The 17,610-nt window shown below is 40.8% G+C and overlaps 1 pseudogene; it reads left to right on the top strand.

The window, feature by feature from the left end:
* Positions 1–407: 407 nt before the first annotated feature.
* On the top strand, positions 408–525 carry LOC124722632 (annotated as a pseudogene).
* Positions 526–17,610: the final 17,085 nt, after the last annotated feature.

Genomic DNA, 17,610 nt, shown 5'->3' with positions numbered 1-17,610 from the left:
AGGAGAACGTGATAGAGTGTTACCGGCGGATCAAGTACGTGCATATTACAGGCGCAAGTCAACAGTATTCAGCACAGTGCGAGTGCATTCATCAATATTTCTGCCAAATTGTTTACAGCGTGAATTGGTAATAATATCTGGCAGTTAATTCTGGCTTCCAAACAAGCCGGTCTGTAAGTTGTATTTGATGTGGTTCACTCGCACTGACGTAGACGTGGAACTGGTTCGCTCGAGAATGGTTAAAGATTAATGATAAGTTATCAAAGTGGACGCTACTAGGGATGGAAGACGAGAGCTGAAATCAATGGATTGCGGTTTTCTTGAAACAGGAAACCCACTTTCTGTTGTAAGTTATTAGTAAAGAAAGGACGCTTATTATGTTTTACGCGTATCGTTATCGTGTAGGTGGCAACGGCCATGCCGCAGTGGATACACCGGTTCCCGTGAGATCACCGAAGTTAAGCGCTGTCGGGCTTGGCCGGCACTTGGGTGGGTGACAAACCAGGCCACCATGCGCTGTTGCCATTTTTCGGAGAGCACTCAGCCTCGTGATGCCAATTGCGGAGCTACTCGACCGAACAGTAGCGGCTCCGGTCACAGAAAACCATCATAACGACTGGGAGAGCGGTGAGCTGACCACATGCCCCTCCTATCCTCATCCTCAACTGAGGATGACACGGTGGTCAGATGGTCTCGATCGACCACTTGTGACCTGAAGACGGAGTGCCATTATCGTGTAGGTGACTGCAAAAGCTGTGTGTATAGTGTGGTGAAGAATTTGTGTCGACTCGAACAACATTGAAAGACCTGGTATGTTTAACATCTCCAGCCGTCTGGAAGGATTACTATTAACATTGTCAAACGTTCTTACTTCATGAGACACAGCGGAGGGTTTGGTAATTTGGCCCAGAAGATTGGTACAAAGATGATGAAACTCTACGTCCCCTCACCTCCCCCCCCCCCCCCCGCCCCCTCGCCACCCACGCCCTAACAGGGTAAATTTGGTTGTGAGAATTTGTTCCGCCATCCGCCACCAATACCCAACAAGGCTTCATACGTCTGCTTTTCTTATTACGCATCAACGAAATTGTCCTACCCTCCACTAATTTTTACTTTGGAGTAAAAATGAGGCAAAAACACAGATATAAACATTAACGTAATCTACAACTGTAAAAATGTCGTGATTTTAGACGGTTCTGTTTGTAGACTTGCGTTGCTGCATGTATCATATCCCAGTGCTCAGAATTGGATAAGACGTCGTACACATACGTGCTACCAGAACCACGAAGTAAATGTGTCTCATTTGAGCGAATGCTTCTAAATTAGTAATTAGTTTGTTGTATTAAATATGGGAGAAAAGACTTTATCGTGTATATCGGTTCAGATTATGGTTCTAGTGAAGCAGGGGTTACAACCCATCGGCTTTGACCAGTGACGTCAGAATTGGCCAGAGAGCATTTATTACACAGATGAATGAGCTGACAACACTGTTCAGAAACAAACGAATACGATACACGAAAAATATAGTTGACATATATCAAGGCAAGATATCGTGTGTTTGTATTGTATTATTTCTGTGGAAAATGAAGGGGAAGAAATGGATGGAAATATTGGTAGCTTAGAATACCTCATGTCACATATACACTCCTGGAAATTGAAATAAGAACACCGTGAATTCATTGTCCCAGGAAGGGGAAACTTTATTGACACATTCCTGGGGTCAGATACATCACATGATCACACTGACAGAACCACAGGCACATAGACACAGGCAACAGAGCATGCACAATGTCGGCACTAGTACAGTGTATGTCCACCTTTCGCAGCAATGCAGGCTGCTATTCTCCCATGGAGGCAATCGTAGAGATGCTGGATGTAGTCCTGTGAAACGGCTTGCCATGCCATTTCCACCTGGCGCCTCAGTTGGACCAGCGTTCGTGCTGGACGTGCAGACCGCGTGAGACGACGCTTCATCCAGTCCCAAACATGCTCAATGGGGGACAGATCCGGAGATCTTGCTGGCCAGGGTAGTTGACTTACACTTTCTAGAGCACGTTGGGTGGCACAGGATACATGCGGACGTGCATTGTCCTGTTGGAAAAGCAAGTTCCCTTGCCGGTCTAGGAATGGTAGAACGATGGGTTCGATGACGGTTTGGATGTACCGTGCAGTATTCAGTGTCCTCTCGACGATCACCAGTGGTGTACGGCCAGTGTAGGAGATCGCTCCCCACACCATGGTGCCGGGTGTTGGCCCTGTGTGCCTCGGTCGTATGCAGTCCTGATTGTGGCGCTCACCTGCACGGCGCCAAACACGCATACGACCATCATTGGCACCAAGGCAGAAGCGACTCTCATCGCTGAAGACGACACGTCTCCATTCGTCCCTCCATTCACGCCTGTCACGACACCACTGAAGGCGGGCTGCACGATGTTGGGGCGTGAGCGGAAGACGGCCTAACGGTGTGCGGGACCGTAGCCCAGCTTCATGGAGACGGTTGCGAATGGTCCTCGCCGATACCCCAGGAGCAACAGTGTCCCTAATTTGCTGGGAAGTGGCGGTGCGGTCCCCTACGGCACTGCGTAGGATCCTACGGTCTTGGCGTGCATCCGTGCGTCGCTGCGGTCCGGTCCCAGGTCGACGGGCACGTGCACCTTCCGCCGACCACTGGCGACAACATCGATGTACTGTGGAGACCTCACGCCCCACGTGTTGAGCAATTCGGCGGTACGTCCACCCGGCCTCCCGCATGCCCACTATACGCCCTCGCTCAAAGTCCGTCAACTGCACATACGGTTCACGTCCACTCTGTCGCGGCGTGCTACCAGTGTTAAAGACTGCGATGGAGCTCCGTATGCCACGGCAAACTGGCTGACACTGACGGCGGCGGTGCACAAATGCTGAGCAGCTAGCGCCATTCGACGGCCAACACCGCGGTTCCTGGTGTGTCCGCTGTGCCGTGCGGGTGATCATTGCTTGTACAGCCCTCTCGCAGTGTCCGGAGCAAGTGTGGTGGGTCTGACACACCGGTGTCAATGTGTTCTTTTTTCCATTTCCAGGAGTGTATATGGGTTGTATCTCGAACCTCATTCGAACTGTATTAGTTAACTGCAGTACGGCATACAAGTTTAGCGTACGTCTATTTCTTCGTTTTCGTTATCATTAATATCCTGTGGTTCAGATGAACTATATATGTCAACTGAAGCACGGGATATAATTTTACATCTGTTGTATCTTTAACCTCCGCTACCGCTGATAGTCTTTTCTTACGTTGATAGTAGTACTACCGATGGCAGAAAGAACTACATACATAATATTTGTATCCCATACTTCCATTGACGTATATATATGTACACTGCTAACGAACGTACGTTACATTTGCAACCTGTACCTGAATTGATCTACGCGAAGAGGCAATAAGATCATACATATACAATTTGTATCCCGTACTTCATTGTGGGGTACAGGCTTTTTTCCGCCTTCGTTACTACTAGTATCGAGTGAAAGTTATAGTTTTGATCACAGCAGTGACAATAGTATCCCATTCTTTAGTTGAGCTGTATAGCTATACACAACATTTGTATCCTGCTCTTCAGTTGACATATATAGATAAATCTCATCAACGTTACATATGTCGTTGTTTTCGAATAGGTAGTGTCACTGTAAAGATCAACTGAAGGACGGGATACAAATTTTAGATGTGTCGGGCGTTTCGTCTTTAATATTGCTGGTACAGATTCGAAAAAATCTATACTGATACTAGTGCTGGGAAACGAAAGAAGAACGACAGCTACGAAATTTCTATTACGTACTGGAGTACACGAAAACATACGTAATGGTGTAATACAACAATGACATACGTCAAAATAGTCAAATGCAGTAAAGGAAAAAAATGGAAAACTGAACTTACCTCACGGGAACCGAATCTCGCCTAGAAATACATCAACAAATATTACATACCCACATACACAACAAACATTACGAAAACACACACACGCACACACACACACACACACACACACACAAACACACGCACGCACGGATACACACATTCACACCCCAACCCCCATCCTAATGTGAAACTAGCTAACACATTTCGGACGGTACAATCGAACAACACGTTTAACAAAACATTGAAACAGGTAATATGTTTGGCGAATACTACGTCTCCATGAATATTCGTCTAAGTGACTTTGAAGTGTGGAAATCCGGCGTTTCCCCTTCGCTACAAGAGATTTCACAGCTGACCAATAACCCTCTACGCTATTTGTGCAAGCCCCTATGGATAATGATCTGAACTCAATATCGTAATTAACTACGAGATGCTGATAACCCCTTTCCCCTAAATCCACATATGAGGAAAAACCATTTGAAATTACAATGGAACCCTCAGCAACGTGATCTTCAAGATAAGCTTCCTTCGATTGGGTACTACTTTAAACACTACATCGTCACACTCTTGACCTGAAACTACAGCCCCCCAAACTTATAATCCAACCGGAGGTTCCACCCTGTTGTACTGCCTTATTCCAAAATGCGACTCGTCTATTTCGACCATAACACCCCCCCCCCCCCACACCCAACGGCCACCTATATTTCATGTATTCCCCGCAAACGTCCGTACAAAAAGAGTGCCAGTCCACAACTGTATGCTTACTCACACGACATTCATGGACACACAGCCACACAGGATATCTCAGACACCAACAGTACGTGATTTTCAATGTCTCTCAAGGCGAGCTTAGATTTTTTGAACCACGTCCCTCGTCTAATGGACCGCCACTACCGATCTTTGCTGCGAAGCCATACGAATAAGTCGTGAGTCGGCGACGAGACATACTTGTGAAGTGCTTATGTTCGCCGCACTCACGACATCGAACATACTTGGCAACGAGACATTGGTAAAAAACAGATCGTGGCCAACATGTGTACGCCCATATCCTCTCTCAAATCATCCAGGTTCATCGTAACAGATAAATCCATACCTACGAACGAAAATAAGATACTAAAAACTGTCCTAAATTAAGAAGCTAATAGTCCAAATTACCTCAATATCACTAAGAATGAAATTAAGTACCGAATGAATTGCGAACAACCAATTATTTAAATAAATGCACACGAAGAATATTTTGAGCAATATGTAGCGATCTCATTTAAAATCACATTCAATTATTTGGATGTACAATGATAGCACTTATCCGGAACACAGAAATGCTTTATTATATTTGGGTGAAAGTGAAGACATTATTATCTATGAGTAATGTATGACGACATTGGTCAAAGCCGACGGGTTGTATCCCCTGCTTCACTGGACCCCAGATTATTAATTATTGTTACGCTCTTAAATCAGTGTTTCTGTACTGTTCATATAGACACTGGTTTCATTTCTACGAGTTGCTCATTCATTTCTCATATGTTCAAAAGTATCATCGTGTAAAGATTACGAGTATCATAAATTTCCTGTTTAAACAACGTTCATACCGAAAATACACGCCGAGTAACAGCTTCTATTAAGCGCTATCCTTCGAACTCCAGCATTAGAGACTCCCTTTAAACTACGTTCCAACCTGATAATTAATTATTACCTCCCTTTGTTACAACTTTTTTGCCTCTCTCTGGAATTGGATGGCATCAGTTCAATAAACGTCATTATACGTTCCTCTGCAAACCTACTCTCCTTCAACTTCTTCCCTCATCCTGCTTCTCTGATCTTGCATAATATTAATTTCTCTGGAAACAGTTCTTCAAATGTGAATGTCCGTTACTTACACACAGAGAAACTGTATACATTTGATTATTTCGGGTAACATAAAAATTTTAATGAATAGTACAAGTGTGCGTTGGCGATCTTGGTAAAGCATGAAAAGTCCCCTTTGAACAATTATACATGACTGTGCTTAAACTGACACACAGTATTTTTAGCGCAACGCAATCTGACTTTCAGAAATCCCTACAAAGGAATGGCCCTGACTAACATTAACCTATACCTTTCACAAATCACTTACCTCACTAAAATCTTCATTACTCGAACTATTGCAATACAGCGAGCGCCACTACTGCCAGCTAAATAAAAGATTCAAACTACGGAAGGCACTAACTACTGATAGGCATAGTTAGCAAATGAAAGATTTTAATAGAGAACAAACAATGTATTTACCTTAATAGTGTTGAAAAATCATAATATACATAGCAGTTCATGACATCCAGTCTTAGAAATTTCAAAACTCCGCCACTTCTCTCCCCGCATCGACCACTGCTGGCGGCTCACCTCCAACTGCGCAACGCTACGTGCTGTTCACACCCAGCTGCCCAACACTACAATGGCACACAACAATGCAAACTGGCCACAGACTGCACAAAGCACTGATTTGCATACAGAGTGCTACGTAACGTTGCCAATAAGGGAACATAAACAGCCTACTTACATAGCCCCCTTGCTCCCCACAAAAAATTTTACAAATTGTTTTGGGCAGTGGCCAATAATGATTTGATAATATTTTTCATAATTACAATAACAAAGATATCAAATGCACACACTTATTGATACAATGTTGGTCAAAAGCTAAAATTTTCTCACAATCCATAAAGACAGTCCTGATCATTTATCACAGTAAAATTGCAGTGTTTTTCTCAAAGGCTGAGCAGTAAAATAAAATGCACATGGAAGTAGTGGATTTACATGCAGTCTTGAAGAAGTAGTGTTGTCCTTCCAACGGAATGGGCCACAACAGAGCAAATCCACAGCTGAGTCATTCGACGTTTTGAAGAATATTGGTAGGTAGGTCATCACAGAGCAGACCCACCATAGTCTTGGTAGAGAGTATGGTATAGGTGGGCCACCAAAGGTGCAGAGCCACTACAGTCCTTGTAGAAATAATTTTTTTGGTGAGTCATCGAAGGTGCAGACCTACTTCAGTCCTTGTAGAGACGGCCAGCAGCGATCTGTTGCAACTGTGCAGGTGCACAATCACCATCAAAGAGTCTTGCGGACAATGTAGCAAGTCCATAAACCACCACTTGTGCACTCACAAAGTTTTTGGAATTGTCCTTAGAACCAGCAAAGCTGTTATCCAGTCCCTTGCTGAATTATTGACACACGTGCAAACACTAACAGTCCCTACTTCTCACATGTTGTCCCTATACTATGACCAACAGAAACGTGTGCAGTGAAATGTAACTTACAAGTTACTTAATGTGATGAACTGGCGTCAATTACAGTTTTATAACATAAGAATACAATAACAAAGGTACAAAATACATCATTAAAGAACATAACAATACAGATAACATTTGTAGTAATACAGGCTTTACAAAAGAATAGAATTAAACATATACATCAGTGTTACAGGAATTATGACATAAGTACATACATAAAAGATCAGAATAACTTTCGAAACATCAACTTCACACACGAGCATTCAAACAGAACAGAATAAATAATGTCTAAACATCTTTACAAAGAAAACAACATATTATCAGAAAAATTCTACAACGTAATTCTTATTAGCTAAACACATGAAGACAGGAAAGACACAAATTCACATAGTGTAATAACACAAAAATACAGGACAGAGTTTGTTTTCAGTGTGACATTTGGTACTGCAGTCCACCCCAAAATTTCGTTCCATATATCTTTCCTCTTATTTCAACATTTGTTTCCACCAAAAAAATTCTATCCAAGCATGCTTTCTATATTTATATGTTTACACATTCCTTACCTCATTATTTATTTTCCATTATCTTAACTCATCATTTATATCCAAGAAAATCCTACCTAAACCTGTTGTCCCTAAACCCTACTTTTTTGGTTCAGATCTTCTTTCAAAATACATTTTTGGGCAAACCATTATCTTATAGCTTCTCAATGCATTTCTTCCAATTCATCACAACTTGTTCTCTTATATGGCCTACCCCATTTGAAGCTAACTTAAATCTCCTGAGCTCAGATGCTAAACTAAGGGACGAGGCAATCCAGCAGCACAAAACAATTAACACAAACAGCAATGACAAAAAAATGCAAATTGGCAAAGCAAGCAGCAATATTACAACTAATATAAGGCAATGAGCAGCAAACAAGAAAAATAAATCGTAGTAAAACTGGCTTAACAGAGTAATGTAAAGTGAAATTTAGTAGCACTATGCCTGGCAAACAGCAGCAGCAAATGCAATAACTTATATCTAAACATGACATAGCTCAAGCAGAAAAAATATTACACTAAAGACAACAATGGCCTCAAGGGAAATGTATATCCACATCTTAATGGCTATGTAACTAAAGTGGTGCACCACAACTTATTCTACAAGAAATATTACCAAGTAGTTGAAAAGAAAATTATGTATGCAAATCCTGTGAAGGGAAATGATTATTTGTGCTCTTTTTTCTAAGAAAGTACATCATAAACGTATTCATTACTGGGTCTGTAGACAGAAAATAGTATAATAGTACATCTATTACATTTTATAATAACCAATGCTGCAGTGCAACTAGAAACTAGATATTAAAGAAAATGAGCAAATATGTACAAAGGAAGGCATGAAACATCATTCATTAGCCATATGGCATTTCATAAGGTAGTAAAAAATATCTCTCAACTAGAAAGACAGTAGTCATAATCAGGTGTATAGACATAAAAATATTTCTCGTCATTTCATTAGGCATTTCAGTAAATATCATAAATTAAGAGCTCCACGGTGTTAGCATATGTTTTCAAGTTTGAGCGTGTCGTATTTGCGATGCTTTCTACAAAGGAATGTCAATAACGAGGATAATGCCCTCTTTTCTTTTCTCCACCTAATGGCTTTCTTTTGTCAGACGACTATCTCTCAGCTGGGCGCCCAAAACGCATTACGTCAAGGTCACTTACCTTTCTTACTGAAATATTTACGACAGCAGTTTCCGCTACAGTGACGGTCTCATATAAAAATTTCACAAGTCGAAAATTTGCGTTACAAATGTGTAGAAACAAAATCCTGTAAATATAACAGTGTCCAAAAAATTTTCGCCAGCATTGTGATACATTCACGCATTTACACACATTTCATAACTCTTAAAGTACGATTCTTGGTTTCCAACATCCTTTTTCACAAGTCAGAGTCCCTAACCGCTACTCATTATTCCTTACCTTAATATACATATACATATTCGTCGACACTTCTTCAATATTTCATCATAAGAAATATGTAGCATAATCAAATTCCTCATATAGCATCATCTTATTGATCATAAACATACCTCAGTAGCATAATACACATCGTCATCGTAATAATATCATCATAACACCTCAGTCAAATCTCAAAAACGTCGTAGCTTTCTGCAATAATGTCAAAACCTAAAAAAAATTCTCTGCGCATTTCAATAGTGTCATCTACCTCAAACGTACTTTAAAATCATGCTCCCTTACCAAATACATCATTTTAAGCTCTCATAGTATCACAATGCTTCCGAAAAAATTTGAACAGTTCACAAAGTACAGACAAAATACAATTTCATAAGTGTGAAGTTATCCAACGGTGTAATTGCGTAAACATGTGTCACTGACGTAGTAAAAATATGTTTTTTTCTCTGTTAAATAATCAGATAGGTGTGTAATTCTGTGTCAGAGAAATATGGTACCGATGTGTAAAGCTGTATAAGCAAATACCATATTAGCTAGGGCCTCTTGTGCTTGCCAAACACATGGTACACAAAGTAGGCATGTACCCCCCTGAGGCTTAATGTAATTATACCCTCAGGTGTTACTGATTACAGCAATGGAATGAAATGTGTCACGGAAAACTTTCTTAGTAATTCAAAAATCTTGAAAAATAAATGGTTTAAGTACAAAATTAATTACTCAAATGTGTGTCCTGTAGCGCTAAAGGTGCGTCTTGCTGTAAGATAATTCTGTGGAACTGTCGTAGTTATCGTCCTCTGTAACAAAGTTCTGCTGAAGTCAATGTACTTACCTCATCATAAACGAAAGTGAAATGCTTTGCGCATAGATATCGTAGTTGTTATGTACCTTACCGTGATCAAGAAAGTACTATAATGTAATGTATTGTTGTGCTATGAAAAAGAATGTCTCATTGTAGCTATACCACAAAACTTACTACTAAAACATGTTTTACTTTCCAGAATAATTCAGAAAAACTGTGCAGATATAAAGCAGAAACACTGCAAAAGCAACAATGTAAATTGTGTCACACATTAATAGCATCATGATATAATCGTGTAGCTGTCAAAGAAACCAAATACTAAGTCATCTTTAATCTCACAAAAACTACTTCAAATAAGGAATGTCTTTTCAAGTAAACCAAAATGTTGCATTAAAATCTCATTAGCAGTATATGTTCTAAGTATGTAAGCCTTATAGTCGTTACGTAATCGTGCAACTAACAAGCAAGAATGTACACACACAGTAACATTGTGTCGTCTGTTCACTATAACAATGCATTTTTAAATACTATCTAAATATGTTCCCTAGGTTCTAGACTGGACAGTTAACTTCAAAACATTGTTGCATGTTAACACTCTCTAAGTGTGACAAATTGTACTAGTAGTGTGAAGTGAAAAATTTTATTGGGAAGACTTAAATTAAAAAGCAGATTATCTTTCTATAAACGGTGTTACATGCGAAATGTGGTGCAAGCCTTTACTCTTCCTACAATGCAGAGCTCCAGCTTCAACGGAATTATCATGTGGTATATGGTACATCGGTAAAGAATGCTCAAATTTTTCTCAAGGTTAGCGTCTATGTTATTTTTCTCTGAGCCAGCCGGCGCACGTGGCTGCCTGCGGTGCGAGTCATTATCTGTCTCTTTGTTGGCGAGCGTCGTTATTGGGACTAGGAGACCTAACTTCCACAAATTCACCTTGCCGAGAAGACCCTGCCCTGTTTGAAGCTCGCCAGTTCTGATGGAATTCAGGTCTGTTGCTTTGTCGGTAGTTTACATAGTTGTTTGTCAGTCATGTGGTGGAGAATTTCTCCCGGAATCGTAATTGCGTGGTGGACCGTTGTGTCTGAAGTTATTCTGTCTCCCTTGATAATAATAGTTTTTGTTCCCATATTGTCTGTTTCTATGGTAATCTCTGTCATATTCATTACTACGGAAATACGATCTTTCTCTGTAACTATTATTACTCTGCCAGTGGTTGTCATATGGGTGGTGTCTGTTTTGGTCACGATATGCGTTGTAAGAATAGACTTGTTGTGTCCAGTTATTGTTTCTGTCATCACGGAATTGTGACGGATATGACCTGTAGTGATTGTTTTCCTGTTTTCGCAATCCGCGACTGTCTGTGTCAATTTCTAATTCTTGTAAGAGTCGGTGAAAACCTTCAATGTCGTCTTTGCAACGTCCTGCCAAAATAATATTTCTTAAATGTTCAGGCAATTTCATTAAGCAAATGCGGATGAGTTCTGATGGGCTGTATGGGTTGGAAAGATATTGATTCTTATGCAACATGTCTTCAAAATATTTGACAAGACTGAAAAATTCAGATTGTTCAAAGTGTTTCATCATCATGATGCTATGGTTTACTCGGTCTTGTGTAGCTTGAGACCAATATGCTGAGAGGAAGGCATGGTAAAATTCTCCTTCACTGTGACAATTGTGAATGACCGATAGCATTCTTACAGCTGGTTCATTCTCTAAATAGCCACACATAAATTCTAATCTGTGCTCTAATGACCAGTTGGGAGGAAAACAATGAGAGAATTGATGGAGCCACGCTTGTGGATGAATGTCGTTGCCAGAATTCTTAAATGTTTTGAATTTACGTGTTGTAATGAACAGCTTATAGTCAAAAATCATCATCTCGGCGAGACGCATGTCGGTCATTGTTACGTCGTTTCGGCGGTTCCATCTCAAAATTCCGTGTACCTTGCCAATTTCTTTCATAATTTCCGAAGTGCCCTGTGTTATTATTTTGTGGCTGTTCAGTATTTCTATGTCCCTCTTCCTGTATTGGAGCACGAGTGTCCTCTGAAATACGTAATTCTTGAATTACCTGTATCAGCTGATCTTCTACTTCCCGGATTTCTCTTTGGTGTTGCGTATTAATTTGATTCTGATTTTGTTTGAATTTCCTAATTTGTTCGCACTTTCCTGTGTCATTAAAGACTACTTACTGTTTTTGTGTCATTCACATTATCATCTACCTTCGTAGATAAATTATTTAGCTGATCCGAAAGTTCTACTACTTTCTCTGATAATGAACTAATTTCCTCCATGTGTCTTTCTGAACCAATTTTCAGAGTATCTACTGTGGTGTCACAGCCAGACACCACACTTGCTAGGTGGTCGCCTTTAAATCGGCCGCGGTCCGTTGGTGTATGTCGGACCCGCGTGTCGCCACTGTCAGTGATTGCAGACCGAGCGCCGCCACACGGCAGGTCTAGAGAGACTTCCTAGCACTCGCCCCAGTTGTACAGCCGACTTTGCTAGCGATGGTTCACTGACAAATTACGCTCTCATTTGCCGAGACGATAGTTAGCATAGCCTTCAGCTCCTTCATTTGCTTCGACGTAGCAAGGCGCCGTTATCATTTGCTATTTATCTTGTGATGCATGTACCGTCACACCGATGTTCACCAATTATGAATTAAAGTTAAGTATTCCAATAGTTACTTACGTTCTTTGCTACTATAAATTCCCTTAACTGTTCCAGACTTCACGCCAGCCTGCGTGAGCTTAAACGCGTGCCTTTCGGCATCTCGTAGTGGCTTGGCTGTCTTGCCAAGTCACAACATCTACTGTGTCCTTTAAGTTTTCTGAGTTTTTGCAAGTTGCGTAACCGAATCGGTAGATGCAACTGAGTCAGTTTTAGCTTGCAAGGTCTCATGATTTTCATGAACAATAGTTTGCAGCTCTTTTATGGCTGCTTCGTGATTCTGTAATGACTTTCAAGCCGCGAAAAAATAGGTTGAAAATGCTCACAAATTTGTGCTTTTACGTCATTAAAGACTTTTTGACATTTCGATTCAATGTTGTGTAACTCAGTAGTTAAATCTTCACGTGTTTGTTCCAGAGTTTGTTCCAATGAGTCTAACTTTTGAAGCTTTTACTGTGTTTGTCTCTGATTTTGTTCCATTGTGTCTAACTGTTGCTGTGTTTGTCTCTGGTGTTGTTCCATTGTGTCTAACTGTTGCTGTTTTTCTCTCTGGTGTTGGTCCATTGTGTCTAACTTTTGAAGATTTTGTTCCACTGTGTCTAACTTTTGAAGATTTTGTTCCATTGTGTCTAACTTTTGAAGATTTTGTTCCATTGTGTCTAACTTTTGAAGCTTTTGTCCCATTTGTTGCATTAATTGTAATAACAATGCACTGGTGTCTGAAACATGTTCCTCAGTGCTATTCGGCATTGCATTTGAACCGCCAATATTCCCATTTTGAAAAGCAGAAAATGTGTCCTGACTAATTTGAGAAAACAGCGAGAACGCAAAACCTGAATCTACAGTATTTGCAAGATTGTGTCCTGTCATTACGGATTCCTGAGGCAAGCTGTTGCCGACCGATCGATCGATAATGGTTCCCTGTTCACTAATTGTTTCACTGCCAACACCATTATTTGCAGCCCGCTCCATTTCCCTATGTACAATTACCAAATTACTACTTTGAACATTAGCTAATTCATTACACGGTGGCGCTAACACACTGCTTTCGTCTTCACTGTCATTTCTCAGTTTACTTTGGAGCCTAGTATTACGCTTTTCACACGCCATTATTGTCACAATATTTCACACGATAACACAGAAAAGCACAATTTGAAGAACAAAATTAAGAGAACACATTAACATAGCACTGAAAATAATATCTAGTTAATTGCAAACGCAGCTGCGAAATACTTGGTGCAAATCTACGTGCATACTACAGTTGTTTTACTGTACAACAACGAAAGACTGCAACTACAAAGGAGATTTTCTCTACAGTTACGTGCTAGCAATAAACAAAAGCTACACTAATTACACAAACTACAAGAAAAAATCAGAAGATTCCAGTGAGGTATACTCGGCTAAGGGTCGACATATGAAACATCCCCTTTGAACAATTAGACATGACTGTGCTTAAACTGACACACAGTATTTTTAGCGCAACGCAATCTGACTTTCAAAAATCCCTACAAAAGAATGGCCCTGACTAACATTAACCTATACCTTTCACAAATCACTTACCTCACTAAAATCTTCGTTACTCGAAATACTGCAATACAGCGAGCGCCACTACTGCGAGCTAAATAAAAGATTCAAACTACGGAAGGCACTAACTACTGATAGGCATAGTTAGCAAATGAAAGATTTTAATAGAGAACAAACAATGTATTTACCTTAATAGTGTTGAAAAATCATAATATACATAGCAGTTCATGACATCCTGTCTTACAAATTTCAAAACTCCGCCACTTCTCTCCCCTCATCGACCACTGCTGGCGGCTCACCTCCAACTGCGCAACGCTACGCGCTGTTCACATCCAGCTGCCCAACACTACAATGGCATACAACAATGCAAACTGGCTACAGACTGCACACAGCACAGCCAGTGATTTTCATACAGAGCACTACGTAACGTTGCCAATAAGAAAACATAAACAGCCTACTTACAAGCAGAATGGTAGGGATTTAGACAGATTGGTTCAAATGGCTCTGAGCACTATGGGACTCAACTTCTGAGGCCATTAATCTCCTAGAACTTAGAACTAGTTAAACCTAACTAACCTAAGGACATCACACACATCCATGCCAGAGGCAGGATTCGAACCTGCCACCGTGGCGGTCTCGCGGTTCCAGACTGCAGCGCCTAGAACCGCACGGCCACTTCGGCCGGCTTAGACGGATTCTTAACCAGGTTATTAAACCGAAAGGCCAACTCATTGTAACTTGATTCTTCAAGGATGTCTTTAGCAATTGAGTTCTAGGAAGATAACTTTATTCTTCGCTGTTACATTTTGATTACATTCGGATATTAGAAAGAACTACTATATCACCTGTTTCCAAGATTAGATTTTAGGAATATTTAAAAGTTTTCGCTTCATAGAAGTCAACGAAAATTATCGAAATGTTTTTTCTTGGAACCTTTCAACGACCCATCCAAGAAAATATTTCGCTACCTTTCATAAGAACCTGATGAAGCGTATCTAATTATGGTATGTTCCTTGAGTAAATCAATAGCTTTAGATGCCTCACGAATGTTGAGGCACGCTATGGTACTTGCATTCCCCTAACAATCCATCTGTTGCAGTAGATAACGGCGCTTGACTTGCTACCTATACATTTAACACATACTGCACACCCTGAGAGGGATCAATACATGATTATTCATATTCCCTAAAGGATGGCTACAGATGTTAAGTTATCGGTTCTAGAAAAATTTCATCTGACGGATAACTATTTTTATTGATGTTACACAAAGTGTTCTTATCGTAATACACAATCATAAAAAGAGGCAGTTACGGAAATGTGAAGTAAAATTAGGGTTCAACGAACCGTCTACGAGCACAAGAGCGTAATTCGGAAGTATGGTGAAGGACGTAAGCCGTGTATATTCGGAGGAACTATATCGGCATTGCCTTAAGCGACTGAAAGAAACCGAGGAAAATTCAAAGCGTGATGGCAAGACTCATTTCTACAGTTTCTGTATTCTGTATAATTGATATGTTTTGTCCTCAGTCACAATCACTATTATCTTCTACGCTTCTATACCCATATTTTACTTAGATACTTTTTGAAATAACGTATTTCATAATTCTTCCATTAGCGATTATTTAAGCGTGAGGACCGCTTAAGCGTCTCTATCCTACTCGAGAAACGTCTTTCGAAGCACGAATTTGCCATGGATACTCATAGAGGTATGTCACGAGAAGTACTTTATGTCAATATAAGCGTTTGAGGCTGCACAATCAACTTTCGAACGAGTGTTGGACAGGGAAGTTTTAAGTACCGACTCGTCTCGGTTATTGCGATGTGACGGGAATTGGATAACTTCAGACTGAATTTCTGTTGGCACGTGTGTGTGTGTGTGTGTGTGTGTGTGTGTGTGTGTGTATGTGTGCGGCTTCACATCCGCCTATGCGAAAGAGCAGCTGGAACTTATAACGAGGCCGCAGCAGTTGATAACTCAGAGATAACTGGGCGGGCCACGGTAGCTTTGATGCAGCTGTGTCGGCACAAACTCTCTTGGAATTCCTACCGTAATAATGGTTGAAAACCCCATTCGAGTCACCAGTCCACAATGTTGGTTCCTAGAGAATGTATAGAGGACGCTTCCTTGAAGTAGAAAATGAATCCCAAACATTTATTTGCTTACCTTTTTGTTATATTTTATGTTTTTTAATACTTATAACCGCTGTATCACACGATAGGGAACATGTCACAAGATTAAGCGAATAATAAGCAAGAACATTTCACAGTATTTATTTATGGAGGTCATTCGGAAACTAATGCCTCTACTATACTTGCTAAAGTGCAATAAACACTCTTGATTATCCAGTAAGGATGGATGCATTATTACGATTTGACATTTCACAAATCGCACCAACTCGTCATAAAGTGGTAGATTCTACAGGGGTCCAAGGAGTCTCCAAGAGGCGAATCCAAATCTTCTATGGTCACCCAAATACATCTACATTCGTATGATAACAGTCCAAAGAGTAGTGCATGTGAGATCCAATAAGCAGCGCAGTCACAAATGCACAGAGTCAGCAAAGTTGATACGAGAGCACGGTTCGATAGGAAGTGAGTTAATGACGGTAAGGCAGCCGATTTTATTTTCCCCATAACGTCAGAGACCCGGGAGACTGCTCGCGGCTGCCTCCTACCGGCTGCAGGTGAAATCTCAGAGTATGTATGGACTTCGCTGTCTGGGGATACAGATAAAGCAGTTTTCTCTGTTTTTCGTAGAAACTACAACAGACACAGAAAGTACAATAACGTACATAAGTAGAACAACATTTCAGCCATATTTTCCTCAAAGTCACCACCATTCGTTATTCGCTTGTGCCAGTAATTCAACAGAGCCTGAATGCTATGCCTGTAAAAACATGTGGCTGAAACTATCGTCAGTCTTACTTAAGACTTATTTCACAGCATCCGAATCTGAAATGTGTTGGCCACGTAGCCTATCGTTCTCAGACCGAGAGGGATGTAAGTCAGAGTGCTCTAATTGAGCACTGCACGTTCGATGTTATTGGACATTCCGACCAAGTACTGCAATGAGTTCCATGACTACTAGCCTATTATGGGGCTTGGTGTTAAGGCGTTGCAAGCGTTACTGTCTAAACTCTGGAGGTGAGGGATTTAGGTTTAATCAGTGTTGTGTTACAGTGTTCAGAACTGACAGTTATTCAATTCAAGAACACCATCAACAAACACACCTTGTCTACCCAGAAGACAGTGCATACTACATTGCACAATATAATTATAGGATCACTTTCTCAAAATCACCTAATAGTCTTCACTGCATCACAGGAGTTTGAAATTCGGCTCTAAGGTGCCTACAACCTTCCTATGGAATGTTGCAAAGCTTGAGAACCCTGCAACGTCACAATTGGGCTCGACAGTGCTTAAGACAGTAAGGTGACGGCACATGTGGAAAAGAGTCCGGACTTCAAAAGGCCATGTGACGTGTAATGTAGGATA

This window comes from Schistocerca piceifrons, chromosome 1 (genome assembly GCF_021461385.2).
Source record: "Schistocerca piceifrons isolate TAMUIC-IGC-003096 chromosome 1, iqSchPice1.1, whole genome shotgun sequence".
NCBI classification, from domain to species: Eukaryota; Metazoa; Arthropoda; class Insecta; order Orthoptera; family Acrididae; genus Schistocerca; species Schistocerca piceifrons.
Note: the sequence above shows the minus strand (reverse complement) of the source record. Positions and strands in the feature narration are given on the sequence as shown.